Raw genomic sequence first — 22,434 nt, 5'->3', positions numbered from 1 at the left:
ACTTTCAGGGATCTGTGGACATGTACCCCCAGATCCCTCTGCTCCTCCACACTACCAAGTATCCTGCCATTTACTTTGTACTCTGCCTTGGAGTTTGTCCTTCCAAAGTGTACCACCTCACATTTCTCCGGGTTGAAATCCATCTGCCACTTCTCAGCCCACTTCTGCATCCTATCAATGTCTCTCTGCAATCTTCAACAATCCTCTACACTATCGACAACACCACCAACCTTTGTGTCACCTGCAAACTTGCCAACCCACCCTTCTACTGCCACATCCAGGTCATTAATAAAAATCACGAAGAGATCCCAGAACAGATTCTTGTGGTACGCCACTAGTCACAACCCTCCAATCTGAATGTACTCCCTCCACCACAACTCTCTGCCTTCTGCAGGCAAGCCAATTCTGAATCCACCTGGCCAAACCTCCTTGGATCCCATGCCTTCTGACTTTCTGAATAAGTCCATGTAGATCACATCCACTGCACTACCCTCATCTATATGCCTGGTCACCTCCTCAAAGAACTCTATCAGGCTTGTTAGGCATGATCTGCCCTTCACAAAGCCATGCTAACTGTCCCTGATCAGACCATGATTCTCTAAATGCCTATAGATGCTATCTCTAAGAATCTTTTCCAACATCTTTCCCACCACAGATGCAAGGCTCACTGGTCTGTAATTACCCGGACTATCCCTACAACCTTTTTTGAACAAGGGGACAACATTCGCCTCCCTCCAATCCTCCGGTACCATGCCAGTGGACAACAAGGACAAAGATCCTAGCCAGAGGCTCAGCAATCTCTTCCCTCATCTCGTGGAGCAGCCTGGGGAATATTCCATCAGGCCCCGGGGACTTATCCTTCCTAATGTATTTTAGCAACTCCAGCACCTCCTCTCCCTAAATATCAACATGCTCCAGAACATCAACCTCACTCATATTGTCCTCACCGTCATCAAGTTCCCTCTCAGTGGTGAATACCGAATAGAAGTATTCATTGAGGACCTCGCTCACTTCCACAGCCTCCAGGCATATCTTCCCTCTAATCTGTCCTATCTTCACTCCTGTCATCCTTTTGTTCTTCACATAATTGAAGAATGCCTTGGAGTTTTCCCTTGTCCTACTCGCCAAGGCCTTCTCATGCCCTCTTCTTGCTCTTCTCAGCCCCTTCTTAAATTCCTTTCTTGCTACCCTATATTCCTCAATAGACCCATCTGATCCTTGCTTCCTAAACCTCATGTATGCTGCCTTCTTCCACCTGACTAGATTTTCCACTTCACTTGTCACCCATGGTTCCTTCACCCTACCATTCTTTATCTTCTCACCAGGACAAATTTATCCCTAACATTCTGCAAGAGATCCCTAAACATCGACCACCTGTCCGTAGTACATTTCCCTGCAAAAACATCATCCCAATTCACACCCACAAATTCTAGCCTTATAGCCTCAATTTGCCCTTCCTCAATTAAAAATTTTCCTGTCCTCTGTGTAGGATTGGCATCTGACCCTCCACCACATAGGGTGTGACCACCCAGCGGTCAGCCAACTTATGTTTCCCAGGTAGCTCCAAATTCCTTGAGGACTTGGTCTCCCGGCAGGAGGTGGAAGAACCTCACCTTTTGATAATACCTCCTCTTAGTTCCTTGATTCTGCTTGGCAGCTGCGACCCCAGCTAATTCATAAGCCCTTCTCAGCTCTCTTCTCATGTCAGACACATACTTCAGAACAGTCTTTAGTGTTACGGCATCCTCGTCAGTCCCAAAACAAAGGTCAATTGGTAACCTCAGCTCATGCCCAACCATCAGATAATATGGCAAGTATCCAGTAGCTTTATTTCGGGCACAGTTGTAACTGTGGACCAGATGTCCAATACATTCACTCTTTTTGCTGATCTCCAAGCTCCGAACCATGTCTAGGAAGGATCAATTAAACCTCTTGGGCTGGGGATCACCCTATGGATGATAGGGCGTGGTCCTCGACTTTTCTACACCAAGCATGCCCTGTAACTTATGGATGAGTCTGCTCTCGAAATCCCATCCCTGATCACTATGTATCAGCCTGGGGAGGCCATAATAGTTTAAATACTTCTCCCATAACACTTGCCACCGTGGATGCCCACTGGTTCTTGGTAGGAAAAGCCTGAGCATATCTGGTGTAGTGGTCCATGATGACCAAGACATTCACCGAGTTGCTGGCATCAGATTCTATTGACAGGAAATCCACACACACCAGGTCCAGGGGCCCGGCACTCTCCAAGAGGGACAAGGCAGCTGCCCGCATAGGCGGTGTCTTCCGCTGTATGCATCAAATGCACGACTTGCAGTATCCTTTGACCTCCAACTTCATTTGGGGCCAGTAAAACCGGTCTCTGAGCAATCCATAGGTCATTTCCACCCCCAACTGTTCAGAATCAACATAAAGTGACTTCAACACAATCCTCCGATACTTCTCGGGCAGAACCAGCTGGCAACACCGAGGTCGGTCTGGGGGGTGACGTGACCCGATATAAAATCTGGTTCTTCAACTCCAACCTTTGCCATTCTCACAGTAATGGAGACACCGACACATGTTTTGTCTTGTCCTCCTGAGCCATGTCTGCCCTTTCGAACGCTGCCCAAATGGTACCAATGCCCGGATCATCTTGCTAAGCAGCTGCCACTTCCCCAGAACTCAATTCCGGCAGCTGATTTGTCTTCAGCGCGGTCAGGTTACAGTAAGCTTGGGGAATGGCGTCATCAGAAACTCCCAATTGATCCACCATTCAATCCTGCCCCTCCTGTCCCTCTGCCTTCATGGTGATGGCAAACTGACACATGGCCTTCACCCCTGGGGCAGGAACGCTCTCCCACTCCTTGTCCCTGTCCAGAACTTCAGGCACCCGTCGGGACAAAGCATCTGCATCAATGTTACGGCTCACTGGCCGGTACTTCAGGCTGAAATCATGGGCAGACAATGCTGCCAACCACCGGTGGACTGTGGCATCCCGGATCTGGAACCAGGCCATTCCCTCACTGGGTCTCCTCTAGGTTTTCCCAAAGACTCTCTCTGCTTAGGTACCCAGGGGCTCACTCTCCTTCTCGTATGACACCTGCTGCCAGCAGCCCTCCCGCATTGTTTGCCCCCTTATGGGATCCAACCCCCAGCAGCTCCATCATATGGGGGAGGGTCACACCTACTGATAACAGCCGAGACATCTCAGTTCTCAACTCAGCCACAATCTCTTCTACCGTTCCCCGGGGTAGGCAATCCATGGTCACTTCACTACAGGTGACTACCACTGAGGACTGTCCCCTGCTGTGACTGAGACTTCTGGGCCTCTGACGTGTTCTCCTCTTCCTGTACCTCTGATCAGCTCAACAAAAGATGGAGGGGGCGCATCTTACGAGACTATCAGAAACCTTCTGTCATAATTTTCACTGCACCTACTTCACTTCCCTGGCACTCTTGAATGTCCAGTATACTGCAGATGTCTTCCACTGTGAAGAATGATGCAAAATACACATTCAGTTCCTCTGCCATCTCTCATTACAATATCTCCAGTGTCATTTTGTATTGGTCCTATATCTACCCTCGACTCTCTTTTACCCCTTATATACTTAAAATAGCTTTAGCATCTTCTTTTATATTATTTGCCAGCTTCCTTTCATACTGCATCTTTTCCTTCCTAATGACATTCTTAGTTTCTTTCTGCAAGTTTTTAAAAAGCTTCCCAATCCTCTATCTTCCCACTGGCTTTGGCTTCCTTGTATGCCCTCTCTTTTGATTTTACTTTGGCTCTGACTTCACTTGTCAGCTATGGTAGTGTCCTTTTTCCATTTGAAAATTTCTTCTTATTTGGAATATATCTGTCTTGCACTTACTCATTTTTTTTGCAGAAACTCCAGCCATTGCTGTGTTGTGCTGTGCTTCCTGCTGCTGTCCCTTTCCAGTCAACATTAGCCAGATTCCCTCTCATACCATTGCAATTTCCTCTATTCCACTGAAATACCAACACATTGGAATTTAGTTTCTGCTTCTCAAATTTCAAAGTGAACCTGATCATATTATGATCACTGCTCCCTAAAGGTCCCTTAACCTTAAACTCTCTTATCACCTCCAGATCATTGCACAACACCCAATCCAGCACAGCCGATCCCCTAGTGGGCTCAACAAGCTATTCTGAAAAGCCATCTCTTAGACATGTTACGAATTCTCAAGAAGCAGAAGTGGTTTGGTTTTCCCAATCCTTTTTCATGTTAAAATCCCCAACAATTATCATGACAGTATCCTTCTGACATGCCTTTTCAAATTCTGCTGTAATTTGTAATTCACATCCTGGCTGCTGTTTGGAGGCCTGTATATAATGCCATTAGGTTCCAATCACCCTTGCCATTTCTTAACTCAACCCATAGAGACTCTACACCTTCCAGTCCTATGTCATCCCTTTCTAATGATTTATATTATTTCTTATACACAGGGCCACACCACTCACTCTGCCTACTGACCTATCTTTCAGATACACCATGTATCCTTGGATATTCAGCTCCCAATGGCAGCCATCCTTTAGCCAAGTTTCAGAGAGAGCCACAATGTCATGCTTGCCAATCTGTAGCTGAATTTCAAGATCGTCAATTTTATTTCTTATGCTGCGTGCATTCAAATACAACACTTCCAGCCCAGTATTTGTTGCTTTCTGTTGCAAATCATCCCACTGGCTGTGGTTATGCCTCATCCCCTGCCTGTCCTTCCTATTGTCTGTTGCACACTACCTTTGATTTATTTCTGCTTTCCCCCTCCTGAGCCCTATCACTCCAGTTCCCATTCTCATAGGGTGGGCACTGGGAGCAGACCCAAATGCAAGACACAGACTAGCAGCTGGGACAGGAATTCCAACAGGGTAGGTCTTCACTAGGAAAGCAGGACCAAGACAAGGAACTGGGAACTAGTCTGGGCTTGGACTCCAAGCCAGAGATTGGACAGGAACCCAGAATCTGGGTCTTGACTCAGGCTCAAACCCCAGAACTAGGCAAGGACATGACATGGCTACAGGACTAGATATGGCTTGGGCTCAAGGTTTGGCTGCCAGACTAGGCAGGGCTTGGGCTCTTCAAGGATTGGCTGTAGGACTAGACATGGAACTCCTGCACAGGACAAGGCATATGGACAGAACAAGAATTTGAAGCCTTGACTCAATCAGTTTCTCCTATAACTTGGCCTCCTAATAAAAACGCCAGTACATTCAACTCCGTCGTGGCCGTGAATTGAATATCGATACATACTTATTCACTTATGCTAAATCCTTCATTTTGCGATCGATAATCTTCATCTACATATATAGTGTGTTCTGTACATCTCTTTTTACTGCTGCCTTCTGAGGTTTAGAAGCCCAAGGTCCCACACCACCTGTGGAAAGGTTTCAAAGGAGCTTCTCAAAGATGATCCCAGGATTGAATGGCATGGAATCCATAATCCATATGAAAAACACCTGATGGCTCTGGGTCTGCAATCACTAGAATTCAGAATGACGACGGGTGACCTAATTGAAGCTTATCAAATACGAATGACCATAAACCATAGGAGCAAAATTAGGTCATTTGGCCCATCGAGTCTGCTCTGTAATTTCATGATGTCTGATCCAATTTTCCTCTCAGCCCTACATATGTGTGTCTGTAGATACAGATATAATCTTGCAATATATCTAGCTATACATATATCTATACTTATCTGTGTGTGAGTGAGTGAGTGAGTGAGTGAGTGAGTGTGTGTGTGTGTGTGTGTGTGTGTGTGTGTGTGTGTGTGTGTGTGTGTGTGTGTGTGTGTGTGTGTGTGTGTGTGTGTGTGTGTGAGTGTGTGTGTGTGTCTATCCATTCATGGCGTTGGGAGTTTTAGAGAACTACTGCACAGAAACAGGCCCTTCGTCCATCTAATCAATGTCCAGCTATTATTCTGCCTAATCCCATGGACCAGCAGCTGGGCCATTGCCCTCCATGCCACTCCCTTTATACAAACTTCCCTTAGAATTTGAAATCGAACCCACTTCAGCTCGCTGCTCGGCTGTAACACAGCGTCTTGTTTCCCAATATAGCAAAATACATCTGAATATCGAAAAAGAAAGTGTGATGCGTTCCTGCCCTGTGCTGGATGGAGCAGGGATTTGAGGAAGAAATGTAACAGAAGCTTCTCTTTCTGGGCTCCTGCAGGATGTCCCATTGTGCCGAGAAAGTGCATTTTTGCCGAGACGGTCGGCGTTGCTATAGTGAAGAGCAGAACCGAAACAACAAGGCTCACATAGAAGCTGTGTTTGGGTGTCCTCGCACATCTGAAGGCTACTTTTAAGCTCTCGGAAAGTGGGCGAGAGCCTCAGCCAAAATAAAAGTTCAAGGCAGCGAGCGGGGGCCGGCAAGGCGGCCCCTCCCCAGGCCAACGGGCGTAGAATTAACCCAGTAAATCACTAAAATAAACAGACCTGGCTGACTTCAGCAGTGGAACGAATGCCTTGCACGGTGATTAATCAGACGCAATGTCTTGAGCAATTTTTTGAAAAATATTCCTTTGTTGTGAGTGATCGCCGCCTTTGACAATGTCAATCAAAAACGGGAGGGTTCAGTTAAAATAATGTTTAAGTGTTACGGGCTGATTCCCTTCTCTATTCTTATTGAATGATTGCATTGAGGTTTTTTTTAAATGTTATAAGTGCTTTTAATACTATGATTCAAGATTGTTTAATGTCATTTCAAGTAAAGGAGAACGAAATAATTGTTACTCTGGATCCGATGCAGCGCAAAAACACACAATAGAATAAAGAAACACAATAATTAAAAACACAATAAGTAAATACATAGGATAGCTTCTATACATGAGTAATTGCATATCCATAAAGTGAAGCTAGGCACAGGAGTGTCTGTACATAAGGTGACTTTGACAGGACATAGTAACATAGAGGTGGTGGGGTTGGTTGGTAGGTGGATAGAACCTCATTGTTGTGTTTTCTCAAATAACAACCTCTTACTAAAGAAAATTCCAACTACAGTTTTGCTTTCAGATTAAAGCAAGCAATCAAGTAGCCAATCACTTTCAATCCCGTGCCTTTAACACGTACGTATAGACTCTGACAACTAAAAACTTCTCCATAAATCTAGGGACTCTTATTTTGCAGTGGAGATGCAATTAGTTTTGCTTTGCAACTCTGTGAAAGCTTGTACAAAATACGTAACAACTGTTGGAGAACATTCAGCGGGCATAAAACTGAAATTAAAAAAAAACAAATCTGAAAGCACGCTGTAGAGGGCTTCAACTTAAGGATGATTCAAATTGCAGAGCTGATGGTTGTAAGGTGCGTACCAATTAAAGCTACATGACTTCATAAAGACTTAACGGTTGCGACTTTTTATACCGAATAGTTAAGTAGAGAGGCTAATTTGACACGTGTTCGACAAAGATGGTGAACAGGGTATAATTCTATCCATCTGTCTATATCAGAATCAGAATCAGGTTTATTATCACCGGCGTGTGACGTGAAATTTGTTAACTTAGCAGCAGCAGTTCAATGCAATACACAATCTAGCCCAGAAAAAAATAAGAAATAAAATAATAATAATAATAATAATAAATAAACAAGTAAATCAATTACTTATATTGAATAGATTTTTTAAAAATCGTGGAAAAACGGAAATAATGTAGATTTTTTTTCAAAAGTGAGGTAGTGTCCAAAAATTCAAAGTCCATTTAGGAATCGGATGGCAGACGGGAAAAAGCTGTTACTGAATCGCTGAGTGTGTGCCTTCGGGCTTCTGTACTTCCTACCTGATGGTAACAGTGAGAAAAGGGAATGCCCTGGGTGCTGGAGGTCCTTAATAATGGACGCTGCCTCTCTGAGACATCGCATCCTAAAGATATCCTGGGTATTTGTAGCCTAATACCCAAGATGGAGGTGACTAGATTTACAACCTTCAGCAGCTTCTTTCGGTCCTGTGCAGTAGCCCCACCATACCAGACAGTGATACAGCCTGTCAGAATGCTCTCCACGGTACAACTGTAGAAGTTTTTGAGTGTATTTGTTGACATCTATTTATCTATCTATTTGTCTGGCTGTCTTCAGTTTATCAATCTATCTACCTATCTAACAGGATTTGCAAGTATATTTCATGTATAATTTTCAGATAAGTAATTGGAGATAATGTATTGGAGAGACAGAAATGAGAGCGAAAGTGCCCCCATTTAACACTGATAGATAACAATCATGTAATGATATACTAAGCATCTTCCAGTAGTTGGTTACTGTAACTTGTGCTGTTTACAGATATGAGAGTTACATTGTCTAGATACATTTTATAGATAATACATTGTTTGCAGAGAAGGCGCGATGAATGACGTGCTGGAAACTACATCAGCCTTTAAAACAAAATATCCGCTCTTTTAAAAATCTGAGTACTGTATAACGATATTGCTTCCTGTCATTTCCGCCTGTACTTACAAATGACCGGCCTTTGGTGTGGGGGAATAAAGTGAAGGGAAGATTTCTGTAGAAAATACCTTTAATTGCTTAATTTTCTCCCGCGAAGCGAGATCAGGAGCGACAATAAATATGTGCAAAATAATCGATTCCAGTAAGTGTACGTCATAGGCTATACCGTAACGGGCTGGAAATGCAAAAATTCTGGGAAAAAAACTCATCGAAATGAAGAGAACATTTACTCTAATTAGATCCTAATTATCAGAGTCACAAAATAGACGCGGAGGCTTAAACATTACGTGTTGGAAGAAAAGAAAAACACATTATTTTAATAGTTTGATATGCAAACGATGGAACATTCAATTACATGGCCTAATAACGCATACACGATGTGATCTTGTTATTTGTATGGGAAGGGTTGCAATAATTCACTCGGAGGTCCGCCGTGTTCACACATAAACTAAAATCTATTGGTAAGGATTATGTTTTCCTGCCAAACTACATTTAAGAGAATACAAATCAATGGAAGTTAATTTGGGCGTAAAATTAACGGTAATTATTTGACCTGCTCGCTGTAAAGATTAAATCTCTTACGCCCTAATTAGATAACATTTCCAGATGCATCGGCCAATTTATCTTTCAATTTGCATATTTCTATTCTGACTTATAGAAATAGTTAAAATACCATTTTTGAAAACAGACTTTGCGCGGATACTAGGCAAGTTAAAACAAAAACTAGTTGGCAAGACGCGCGAGCACGTCCGGCTATCAGACACGGACGGACACGTGCAGACACAACACGGCCTCGTCGGCATACACGGGGTCATACACTCCCCTGCCAGACACCAGCCATGTGGCTTCGAAGTTGCTTTCCTCGTCCTTGCTATGGAAACCAACCCCGTTTTAGACTTTAAACGTCTCGCAATCTTGAAACTGCTCTGTTCATTTTGTTAAACACTGGAAAAACTCTGTTGAAACTGTTCTCTTTCATAAACACTTTCCCCATGAATCTTGTAATCAGGTCCGCCAGTAGCCTTTCTTCCTCTAATTTAATACATATTTTATTAATAAAAGGTGTTATTGATTAACTGACGCCTTTTGGTGCTTTCGGGCAGGAGACACATTCATTTAGGCCTGATGAAGAGCGTCAGCCAGAAATGTCAACTGTTTATTCATCTCCAGAGATGCTGCCTGACCTGCTGAGTTCCTCCAGCATTTTGTGTGTGTTGCTCTGGATTTTCAGCACCTGCAGAATTTCTCATGTTTGCATACCATAAGACCATAAGACACTGGAGAAGAATTGGGCCATTTGGCCCATCGAGTCTGCTCCACCATTTCATCATGGCTGATCCAATTGTCCCCTCAGTCCCTAACAACTGGCTTCTCCCCGTTATGCCCTGACCAATCACGTTGTTGATAGAAGTGTACAGTGAAGTGTTCGAGACTCAATGCAGTCGTTATTTGCTCGTTAAAGCACGGAATGGCAGTCAGGGCATCGAAGGAATCGTCTAGCATTATTTTAATCAACGAGTTCTAAGCATTTAGTTTATCTAACTCCACTCTCTTTTATTTATTCTTACTTTGTTCAACACATTAACAGGCCTTTCCGCGCCAACAAACCCGCGCCATACAATTACAACAATGTGACTAGTTGATGAACCTGATTAATTAAGGTAACTGGGAGGAAACCAGAGCACTCGGCACTCGGAAAGGTAACGTACAAACTCGAATTGAATCTGGGCCGCCAGCACTGAAAAGCGTTACGTTACCACGCCACACCATTTCCTGAGGGCTTTGTACATTGCCCACCTTTGGTCTCTGGACATCTGCAGGTTTGGTTACACGCAAACTTTTACAATTATTTCAAATATATACCCACTGAGCCTATTCAACAGATAATAATAGATGAACTAAAAAGAGATGATAAATATCACAAGACTTGAAAACAATCATTACTAACTTCCGATTTAAGTCATTCCTATCATTGTCCGACGGGGGGGGGGGGGGGGGGGGGGCGGGGGGAACTGCCACTTTGAGGACATTATTTCTCCCCCTAAACGGAGGAGTTAAAATACTTTTGCCAAAGAGGGAAACGGGCGCATTTAACCCTTCCTTAATGCGCGAATTGTATGATATTTACAAATATACTTTAACAATTGAGCAGCATAGTGATATGTAATCAATGGACATTAATACACTGCGCATATCTCACCAAGACATCTGTCCTATCCATTTGATAAGCACGGCAGTCGAGAACTAAGTTATTTATATCGTGTTACAGACCCTTAGAGTGTTTAAAAGCCCGAGGTTTGAATGTGGAGGTCGGAGAGACGAACTTTTCCACAGGCTGGTGGAAATGACTGACGTCACGCAGTCAGCCTGAACGCCTTTTACGTCCCAGGACAATTTCATCTCTGTCTCGCCCATTTTGTCTGCTCTGTCTCCCTCTTCGAATTCCCCGCTCTTACATGTTCCACCTCTGTCTACCGGTCTTTCCGTCCGCTACTTACTGTCGCGTTTTCGTCTGTTTTTAAAGTTAATTTTTTTTTCAGCCCCCCCCCCCCCCCTCTCCGCCTTCACTCCCAGTTTTCTTTTTGTCTTTCTGACTTCACGGGGATCTGTCCCTCTCACTGTCGATTTGTTCACATTTCCGAGTGATGTTTTTTTTCCAACAGACTTCATCTAAAAATAGACACTGGTAGGAATTGAATTCAGAATCAGAATCAAGTTTAATATCATTAGCATTTATCGTGACATTTGCTGTTTTGCGACAGCACTACATTGCAATTTTTAGATAATTAATTTAAAACCTATAAATTACAATAAGTTACATGTAAATTAATAAGTAGTGCAAAAGAGAACACAAAAAGGAAAGAAATATTGACATAATTTATATAGTATATAGGTTCAATGTCCATTCAGAAATCTAATGGCGGAGGAGACGAAGCTGTTTCTGAATCGTTGAGTGCCTGCCTTTAAGCGCCTGTACCTCCTCCCTGATGATAGTGATGAGAGGAGAGCGTGTCCTAGGTGAAGGGAATCTTTAACGATGGATGCAGGCTTTTTGAAGCATTCTCAAAAAGTGCAATCAGATTTGTTTTCTGTAGCACATCCCCGACATCTTCCACTTGTATTTAAACATTTCACCTCTTTCATGCGGCATTTTCCCGGAGGTATTACATTTTTGCTCTCTTTCTTTCCGCCAAGAACTAGAAGTAACAGCCAACAGCAGCCAGATATGTGGTAATCAGGAAGCAGATTTCCACGATATGTTTCGCTGAGATTGTTAGGAAGAAAGCCGAACTGACTGATGTTGCAATAAGCCACGAAACCGCGCAGATGGTGTGTAATTTAAGTTACTTTAACGTTAAGTTATTCGCATCGCGGTTTTTCAATATAAAGGTCACTGAACTGGGCGTGGATAATTGTTACGTAAATAGAAAGCATCCTAACTTCAGAACCAAGTTTCAAACTGGAAATTGTTCCTTGACGTTCTTTATTGCAGCCTCTTAAATGTGTTTTACTCTCAGCTATCAAACAGCAGTTGTCCAAAGAATTCATTTTATTTCCTTTACAGTTTCCATAAGTGTATATGACTTGGTTTCCACAAGCATCTGTGGCAATGAATTCCACAGATTGACCACCCTCCGGCTGAAAAAAATCCTCCTCTTTTCTGTTCTGAATGGACATCCCTTTATTCTATTTATTGATTTATTTTTGAGATAGAGCGTGGAGTAGACGTTTCTGGTCCTTCGAGCTTCAGCACGTAGCAAGCCTCGAACACTCCTATTAATCCTCTTAACCATCGGGACAAGTTGCAATGACCTACTAATCTACCTGGTACGTCTTTTAACTGTGGGAGGAAACCGTGCACCCGTGAGGACACCCATGCATTGCAAGGGGAGGACGTACAGAGATTCCTGACAAAGAACGTGGATATGAGGATCGCCTGGCAGCTCTTGGGCTGTACACCCTGGAGTTGAGGAGAATGAGGGGGGATCTCATAGAAACATTCCGAATGTTAAAATGCCTAAACAGATTAGATATGGCAAAGTAATTTCCCATGGTAGGGGAGTCCAGGACAAGAGGGGACGATTTCAGGATTGAAGGACGTCCATTTAGAACAGACATGCGGGGTAATTACTTTAGTCAGAGGGTGGTAAATCTGTGGAATTTGTTGCCATGAGTGGCTTTGGAGGCCAAGTTATTGGGTACATTTAAGGCAGAGATTGATTAGCCAGGGCATCAACGGGTATGGGAAGGAGGCAGGGGAGTGAGGATGACTGGAAAAAAATTGTATCAGACCATGATTGAATGGCGGAGCAGACTCGATGGGCCGAATAGCCTACTTCTGCTCCTATATCTTATTTTCTTATTATGGAATGAACCCTGAACACTGACGAAAATGAGCTATAATAGCTGTGACTGTGTCTTCTGATCCTAGACTCTCCCACTGTATGATAGATCCTCTCTACACTCCACTCTATCAAGGCCTTTCAATATTGGATAAGATTTGATAAGATCCCCCTGCCCCCGCTTCTTCTAAATTCTAGCAAGTACAGGCCCAGAGCCATTATATACTCCTCATATGATAAACTTTTCATTCCCGGAATCATTCTATTGAATCTTCCCTGGACCCCCTCCAATGCCAGCACATCTTTCCTTACATAGGGGCCCAAAGCTGCTCACAGTTCTCCAAGTGAGGCCTCACTTGTGCTTTATAAAGCCACAGCATTGCATCCTTGCTTTAATATTCTCCGCTCAAAATGAACTTTAGGGTAGATGGGCAAAAGTCAGCATAGACTTGATGGGCCGAAGTGGCTGTTCTGTCCAGCAGAACTCTGTGACTGAATGACGATTGAACTTGAAGCAAATACTTGTTCCTGTGTAAGACTCTGAGATAGTGGCGCTTTTTACGGTATCAGAACAAGAAATTAAAATGCTTACAGTGATTTATTGTCACCGTTACTACTGTCTGCCACACCTTTGAATGCCCAATGCTCACCCTCACCACATCTACAGCCAGAAACATGTTAGCCTACTCTGAGACCAAGTATAAAGGAATGAATTTAAGTTTAATAAAGTTGAAATTTAATTGTCAATCAACCTCTCACACGAAGGCAGTCAAATGAAACAGTGTTTCTCCGGGGTCAAGGTGTAAAACACAGTACAATACACACAATACAAGCACATAAAGCACATATAATTACAATAGCAGTAAAATATATGATAATAATAACAATAATCATAATAATAAGAAGTTGTTGTTGAAGTTGTTGTTGTTGGAGACCCGGAAACAGAGGCTCTTTGTGACAATACAAGACCAGGTGACAAGACAATATAACACCAAAAATCATCAAAAATACATAATAAAAGACCAACAAATTCAAGATGATAAATGTAGAAAATGCCAAGAAAAACCAAAAACAATTCAATATAGTACAGGATCCTGAGCAGTTTAACTTTATCCGATTACTTACACAGGCACAATCAAGTGGCAAACATCATTCATCAAAATCTTGCTCTAAAATAAATGAAATCACAGATTACTATAAATACAGACTTGATCCAGTTTTAGAGTCAGAATACCACATTTTATATTATGACCAATCAGTTATTACAGCTAGGACAATCCATAATAAACATCCAGATATAATAAGACAGGATAAACAAGCAAGAGCAACTTGTTTATTAGATACGGCCATGTCAAACACACATAACTTACAGAAATCAAGAAGTGAAATACACCAGATATTAAAAGAGAATTAAAAGAGGAAATTACAAGACTTTGGAACATGAACATGATATACATGGTCCCAATAGTAATGTCTGCAACAGGTATCATCCCAAAGGCACTACACAACAACATTAAGCAATTAGGGCTACACAGCAATATCTATGTAAATCTTCTGAAAACCACTATACTAAACATCACTAGAAAAGTCTGAAAGTTGCTAGCAATTGACAAATGAGTGTGCTTGGCTCTGCCCTTACCTTGGGCTTTACCTACTTGAGCTGAGAAAAAATAAAATAATAATAATAATAATATACCCAAGTCCTTGGGTGTCATGCTTTGTAGATTGATTGTGCCACGTTTCTGCAAGAACAAACACAGAGTAGTTCCTTATCACGCCCTAGTACTACCAATTATCAGTAAAAGTTTTTTCATCTATGTTCTTGCTTTTATATTTTTATTTATTCGTATTTTTAATGATCTGGGTGAAGGAGCTGTTATTTATTTCCAAAAGGCATTCACTTTGTATGTTATGGCCGTCTGAGAGCTTTTAATTTGGAAACCACTAACTGCAGGGTAACTTTTTTTTAATGTAACACATACAAAATGCTGAAAGAACTCACCAGGTCAGGCAGAATGTATAGAGAGGAATAAACAGTCAACGTTTCTGATCGAGATTTTTTTTATTTTATACTCGTCGAGAAGGGTAAATAATGTTTCCTATAGTGGGGGAGTCTAGGACCAGAGGGCACAGCCTCATAATACCAGGACGCCCCTTTAGAACAGAGATCTTTAGCCAGAGGGTGCTGATTCTCTGGAATTCATTGCCACAGCTGGCTGTAGAGACCAAGTCAATGAATATATTTAAGGCCAAGGTTGATATGCTCTTAACTAATAAATAGGTCAAAGGTTACTGGGAGAAGACAGGAGAATGGGGTTGAGAGAGATGGAATAGCAGGGCAGGCACGATGAGCCGAATGGACTAACACTGTTCTCATGTCTTATGGTTTTAAAGTTACCCGGATTATTTCATATTTAAACTCAAAGAAATCAGAAATCCCTTCATATTCTTTTTTTTAGAATGTTTGATTTAAAACGAGGACAGAAACTAAAGTCGACCACAACGCGACCAGAGATCCAGGTGGCTTTAGAAAGTTGGTTATCTTCTCAGTCCACTCTAATATTAAATAACGGTTTATACTTTTCTCATGGATCTAATGTAACTTTGTTAAGTTCGTGCAGTATTCATCAGCCTAGGTATAATTGGATTGAGACAGGTTTATCTGATATCACAGGTCTAGGATAAGATATGATATTGTAATAGTGTGACCCCTACCTTCAGCCCCAGTAAATTAGGACACGCATGTCAGCTTTAAAATTCTCTTGGGGAAATAGAAACCACCAGGTCCGTCAGCTATAGGCTGCATGTATATAAGCAGCCAGTTTAAATTGATGAAAGATGCGCTCGTGCCAGTAGCTGCGGGGTGGGTCTAGCTCATTACAATACATTAAAACCATGGAAACAAAGCTTTGCAAATCATTTCCCCTCGGCGATTTGGCCCTGTCTAAAGTGGGGCGTTCCTATTTACACAGCCATAATCAACATAAATAGGCGCATTTTCACCCAAATTATTTTAAACATAAGATGTAAAACACACCCCCCTCTCACTCTCTCTCTGCTCTTTCCTTATGACTCTCGCTTTCTCGCGTGCGCTCTCTGTCTGTCTGCCTCTCACTCGCCCTTCTTTCTTTCTCTCTCGCTTCTATCTCCCTCTCTCTGTGCCCTCAGTTCTATTCTGTCGCTGTTTTTGCGCTCTCTCTCTTTTCTCTGCTCCTCCACTGTCTCTTCCCTATTCCCCCTCTCTGTGACTACCCCCACGCTTAGTCGCTCTCTGCTCTCTCTCTCTCTCCCCTCTCTCCCTCCCTCCCTCCGTCCCCCCCCCCCCCTCTCTGTAAGTGTGTGTGTACGGCTGAAGGAACGAGAATCTTGATTAATATTAACCAATCGCTCCCCTACCTTCATACACTAAAAGGCTCGAATTCCGAATTTGATTGCTAATCTTCCTTCAAATGTCAGTTTTTATGTTATTTTATAAACGTTGAGAAGGCATTAGCGAGTATTGCTAAAGTTAACTTGATTGTTCCATATCTTAGGCTCAAATAAAAGAGAATATTTTTATTGCTTCAGGTTGGTCGTCTAAAGTTATTCTGGCTCTGGGAATAAATTCCAATTGTATAGAAATAACGCTTAAGCAATAATATATATATATTAAGTTTATGTAATTCTGCAAGTTGAATGGTCTCCTTGGAGATTTATGATTGGATTTTTATTTGATATATACATATTACATCCTATTATATAATGCAAATGAAAACAACGTCGTTTCCAATTCAAGGCCAACTCTAGCAATACACTTGCTGGTAAAATATCAGAGAAAATGGTGAAGACAAAGAGCTAGAGACAAACGAATGAATCTCACTAGCGTCAGTAAATATGCCTTTCTATTGGAGTATCAGGGCACACCTGGAACGTTTCCAATAGTTTATTACTCCGTGGTTCATAACTGGGAGAAAAGTTTGCATAAATGATCAAGTATTTTCCGTCCATTCCGAAACACTTGCCAAAGGGACGCAACACCATGTTTACTGCTTTACAAATAATCCCGTCATCAAGGACATATATACAGAAAGGTGCCGGGAAAGGGCCAGTAACATCATTAAGGATCACACCCACCCTGCTCATCGACTGTTGTCCCATTCCCAGGGAGGAGTCTCCCTAGTAGCCGTACCAGAACCTAAAACACTTTGCCCAAGCATTAAGAGTGATCAACACTTCCACCCACTAACCCACGCCCCCAACCATCATTATTTTATCATTTCCCGTCCGAGTCACCTTATGTAGAGGCACCCCGATGCCTAGCATGACTGTATATAAATACAATCATTCTATGTATATAAGCTATATTATGTATTTATATTTATTGTACTTTTAACCATTGTGTTTTTTAATAAGTCGTAAGCGCTTTTTTGTGCTGCTTGGAATCCGGAGTAACAATTATTTCGTTCTTTTTTTACACGTGTGTACTGGAAATGACATTAAACAATCTTGAATTTAGAAACTCCATGTTGTATGGCGGAGCACGGCGCTGCCAGACAATACTTTTAAATATAGCTCCTATTTTGAAATTTAAAAAAAAACAACCTAAAATGAATCTCCGTAAGCATTTCCTCGGCAACTAGAAGAAATTCAAAATGTGTAGAGCATCCAGATGTAAAGTCAAAGGCAAGAGGCAAAAATATCAACTCATACTGCAAATATACAAACTGAGAGACAGTGGAAGAAAATATGCATGTTGACAATTTAAAAAAAGGTCTGTCCTGACTTTGAAGGAAGAGACATATTTTGTGGGATTTGTTGGCTTCCCCGTTTGTGAATTGACAGCTCGCCTGCGAAAAAGCTGCGTGTGATTTTTAATGTTACAGTCTGGTTCATTAACTCTTTCTTGACCACTGAACATTAACAATCTGGTCTACAATTTCCATCGCAGCCATTGGAAGAAATGGGATTCAGGGTTTTACCACTTATTTTATTGGTTGACTGAAGTGCCAGGATAGAGGTAGGATAATGATACCCAGAACGAATTGATAGATATACGATGTTGGAGGATATCAGCAGGTCAGACAGCATCTATAGAAAGGAATAAGCAGTCAACATTTTGGGCCGAGACCCTTCATCCAGTCCCGAGGAAGGGTCTCGGCCTCAAAGCGTCAACGTTAATTCCTCTCCATAGATGCTACCTGACCTGCTGAGTTCCTCCAGCACTTTGTTTCTCTGGATTTCCAGCACCTACAGAATCTCTTGTGTTTAGGAAATGATAGATTTGTTTTACTTTTGCTTGGCATTTTTGAGGTGATTTATCCACAGTCAGCCTGCACGAGCGATGTCAGTAACCACCCGTTGTATCCCTCTGTCAGTCATGAAGCGACAGCAAATTAGACTCAAATTAGTCTGGAATTTCCCATCAGGTGAATTCGAACCACTCTCTAATTAAAATAATTTGGAAATTGAATCTAACTTTTAAGAAACCGTGTGAAGTATGTATTAGTACAAAAACTAATTTTCAGTCCACTTTGGGGGTGAATCCGTTAGTAGTACCTGTATTAACATAATTAAACGCCAGCTCAAAACTAATTTACTTAACCTTTTAACTAAAATATTTTTGCCTTTTATTTTCATGTTTACACTTTACGCCATTGTAAAGCACTTTGAACTACATCATCTGTATGAAAGAGGATACAACTGATACTCCGATATTTATTGCTTATTTATTATTATCATTGTTTGTGTCAGCGCAGTTTGTTGTCTTTTGCACATTGGCTCTTTGTCCGTCTCTGTTGTGTGTGACTTCTCAGTGATCTTATTGTGCTTTTTTCCTATTTACTATGAATGCCCGCAAGAAAATGAGTCTCAGGGTAATAAATAGTAGCAAATACGTATTTTGTTAATAAATTCACTTTGAGCTTTGAACTTTTTTAAAATACGCACTAAAATAAGTTATTATTGTTATTATAATAAATGAGAAAGCCAAGGGTAAATGCACAACGTCGTTAATGTAATAAAATTCTGTGAACATGTCGAATATTGTACCACACACACTGGAAGAATATTTCTTTGAAGTATTATTCCGAATGATTTTTTTGTTTTCTATTTGGAGACCTCCGCGGACACAGCTCTTTAACGGTGTTTTTTCTGTTTGTGATGGCACGTGTGATGCTGTAATTTAATCGAGAGAGGTGAGCAATCATCGATGTGCTAAACCATCTGATACTTTATATATATATTTGTGGCCTGAAGGCACATTCTCACGGTTTTAGGAACAGCTTCTTTCCCCCGCCATCAGATTACTGAATGGACAATGAACCCATATACCCTACCTCATTATTTATTTTTTTCTTTATTTTGCTGTTTCTGCACTACTTAAGTAATTTAAAAATTAAATATATTTCTTTTGTAATTTATAGTATTTTACTCTGTATTACACTGCATTGCTGCCTCAGAACAACACATTTCACGACATATGCCAATGATATTAAGTCTAATTTTGATTGTGATTCACCTGTGAACTCCAATTATGACATTTCAATTCAGATTCGTTTCAAATAGCTTTCTATTCCAGAGTTGTCGGTGCGAATAATGTTATAATGAATGATATGCAATCAATGCAGCTTTCAATGTGCGTAAGATCTTACAAAGAGTTAGTTGCATTACTGCTTGGTACGGAAACTGCAGTGCGCGGACAATGGGTCGTCAAAGCTGCCCAACATATCACTGGCACCAGCTTACCTGCATCAAGGATGTACAAATGGAAAGGTGCTGGAAAAAGGAGAGGGTCAGTAATATCATGAAGGATCCCACCCATCCTACTCATGGACTGTTTGTCCCACTCCCATCAGGGAGGAGCGTCCACGCCAGGACCACCAGACTCAAAAGCCGATCAACACGTCCACCTCCACACCTCTAACCACCACTACTTTATGATTTCCTGTCAGTCACCTTATGTACTGACACTCCTGTGCTTAGCGTCACTTTATGGACATACAATCGATCTACGTATATAAGCTATCTTATATATTTATATTTATTGTGGTGTTATTATTATTATTATGTTCCTTATCGTTTTTTTGTGCTGCATCAGATCCGGAGTAATAGTGATTTATTTCTCCTTTATACTTGTGTACCGGAAATTACTTTAAACAATCTTGGATTTTGAATCTTGAATCTTGCCCCCCTCCATCCCCCCATGCATGGAACAGAGGTGGCTTCGCTTCTCATTCTGCAGGTGATAATTATTGCCAAATCTCGGTGAGTTGTGGGTTGGGTTCCTGCCTCTGACAGGTCGATCCACTCCCAAGGGAGGCGCACGTGGTGAGCTTCGAGCTCGGTGGAATTCCATTAATCTTAGTCTCGGTTCTCCAAAGCTCCCAACGCACAGATAATTATAAATCCAGGCAAAATTGGATTGACAAACTCTTACAAAACCTGATTAATATGTGCTCCGGCACAGAAAAATAAACACAGATCTCCTGGATTACAGGACACGAACTGAAAAAAAAAAGACAGAATTTTCGTCCAGCTTTTAATCCACAGAGGAATCGCGTTTCGCTGCGTGTTTATATTTTCTTATGTAACGTGGAAACTTGCTTTCCTCATGAAGTATCCGCTTCACAAAGATGTGTGTGTTGCGAGTTGTACTGAATTGGAGGGAAGAGGAAGGGGAAAGGTCCGTGGAGAGAAAGTATGGTGAAATCCGAAAAAACGTTTCTCATGTCTGAGGTCTAACAAATATCAAACGGTAAATGTTAAAACGTGTAGGTGAACTCATGTAGACACAAGCTACTGAATAACTATGTTTGAACTCATCAGAAAGAGGCTCAGCGGCATCTCGCATCTTTAAAAAGCTGGGCGTCGTTTCATTGTGCGTTTTTGGATGAGATCATAGACACAGAAGCAGTATTAGGCCATTCGACCATTCCATCGTTGCTGGTTTATTATCCCTCCTCAACCTCATTCTCCTGCCTTCTCGCTAGATTTGCTATCCTGGGGCTAAAGAAATTCTTCCTCATCTCTGCTCTGAAGTCTTTCTAGTCTGACGCTGTGCCCTAGACTCCCCCACTAAAGGAAACATCTTTTCCACATCCACTCTATCCAGGCCTTTCAATATTCGATAGGATTCAATGAGATTCTCCTCCCCCGCCCCCATTCTTCTAAACCCCAGTAAGTACAAGTACAGGTACAAGTACAACCATGAGACACTCCCCATAGGATACGGCTTTCCCGCCGGGAACCTCCTCCGAACCTTCTTCAATGCAGGCATCTTTTCTGAGATAAGAGACCAAAGTTGCTCAAGATACTCCAGGTGCCTTATAAAGCCTCAGTATTATATTCTTGCTATTACATTCTAGTCCGCTCAAGATGATTGCTAACATTGCATTTTGGCTTCCTTAACACCGACACAATATGCTGGTTAATCGAGCACGATTTCAACGTTTAAGAAAGTTCGGATATGTACGTGGATGGTAGGGGTATGGTCCCTGTGCCGATCAATGAGAGTAGACTGTTTAAATGTTTCGGTACAGACAAGATGGACCGTTTTTGTCTTTTTTTTTTGTCCTGTAGTTTTCTAGGACTCAATGCCTCTAACCTTCAGGGACGTCAAACAGCAAGATATAAACAGAGAGAAATAAAACAAGACAGCTCAAAGTATCCCGCATAATCGCGAAAGTCGTCTGGAATCGTGTTGTTAGCTCAGGCGCCACCACTGAGCGCACCTACACGGAGCGCTGCCGTAGGAAAGCAGCATCTATAATCAGAGAAACCCGCCATCCAGGCCATGCTCCCCTTTCGCTGCTGCTGCCACCCGGAAGGAATTACGGGAGCCTGAGCGCCCACGCCGCCAGGCTCAAGAGCAGTTATTGCCCCTCAACCACCAGGCTTTTGAACCAGTGAGGATAACTTCATTCAACTTCACTCGCCCTGTGACTGAACTATTCCCACAACCCATGGACTCACTTTCAATGACGCTATTAATCGTTTGTTCAAGACAGTTCTCATCGCTTGGTCCAGTACAAAGTACCTTAACATGATGACTATGATCGAAGCTAGTGAATAGCTAGTACGCTTGAATCCTGTACTGCCAATGGATTCTGAGTCGTGTGCATCCTATAAATCCGTTTAGCGTGGCAGTGCGATTTTAATTCTCTGTTGGAGTGGCAGTGTGCTTTTAATTCGCTGCTGGCGTGACAATGCGGTTTTAATTCCCTGCAGAGTAGCAGTTCGATTTTATTTCTCTGTTAGAGTGGCAGTGCGGTTTTAATTCTCTGTTAGAGTGACATTGTGATTTAATTCTCTGTTAGACTGACAGTGCGGTTTTAATTCGCTGCTGGCCTGACAGTGGGGTTTTAAATCTCTGTTCGGGTGACAGTGTGATTTAATTCTCTGTTAGACTGGCAGTGCGGTTTTAATTCATTGCTGGCGTGCAGTGGGGTTTAATTCTCTGTTAGACTGACAGTGCGGTTTTAATTCACTGCTGGCGTGACAGTGGGGTTTTAAATCTCTGTTCGGGTGACAGTGTGATTTAATTCTCTGTTAGACTGGCAGTGCGGTTTTAATTCATTGCTGGCGTGCAGTGGGGTTTAATTCTCTGTTAGACTGACAGTGCGATTTAAATTCTCTGCTGGCGTGACAGTGCGGTTTTAATTCTCTGCTGGCGTG

The 22,434-nt window shown here is 42.1% G+C and overlaps 1 long non-coding RNA gene across 2 annotated transcripts in view; it reads left to right on the top strand.

Moving 5' to 3' along the window:
- The first annotated feature begins 7,155 nt into the window (after nucleotides 1-7,155).
- LOC140733769 (uncharacterized) overlaps nucleotides 7,156-22,434 on the top strand; it is a 62,821-nt gene continuing 47,542 nt past the window's right edge. For both annotated transcript variants that reach the window (XR_012100348.1, XR_012100349.1), the window contains exon 1: nucleotides 7,156-7,309. This is a non-coding gene — a long non-coding RNA (uncharacterized lncRNA). The remainder of the gene's footprint in view (nucleotides 7,310-22,434) is intronic.

Source organism: Hemitrygon akajei, chromosome 9, assembly GCF_048418815.1.
Source record: "Hemitrygon akajei chromosome 9, sHemAka1.3, whole genome shotgun sequence".
Classification (NCBI taxonomy): domain Eukaryota; kingdom Metazoa; phylum Chordata; class Chondrichthyes; order Myliobatiformes; family Dasyatidae; genus Hemitrygon; species Hemitrygon akajei.
The sequence above is the reverse complement of the archived record's forward strand: the minus strand, read 5'-3'. Positions and strand labels throughout refer to the sequence as shown.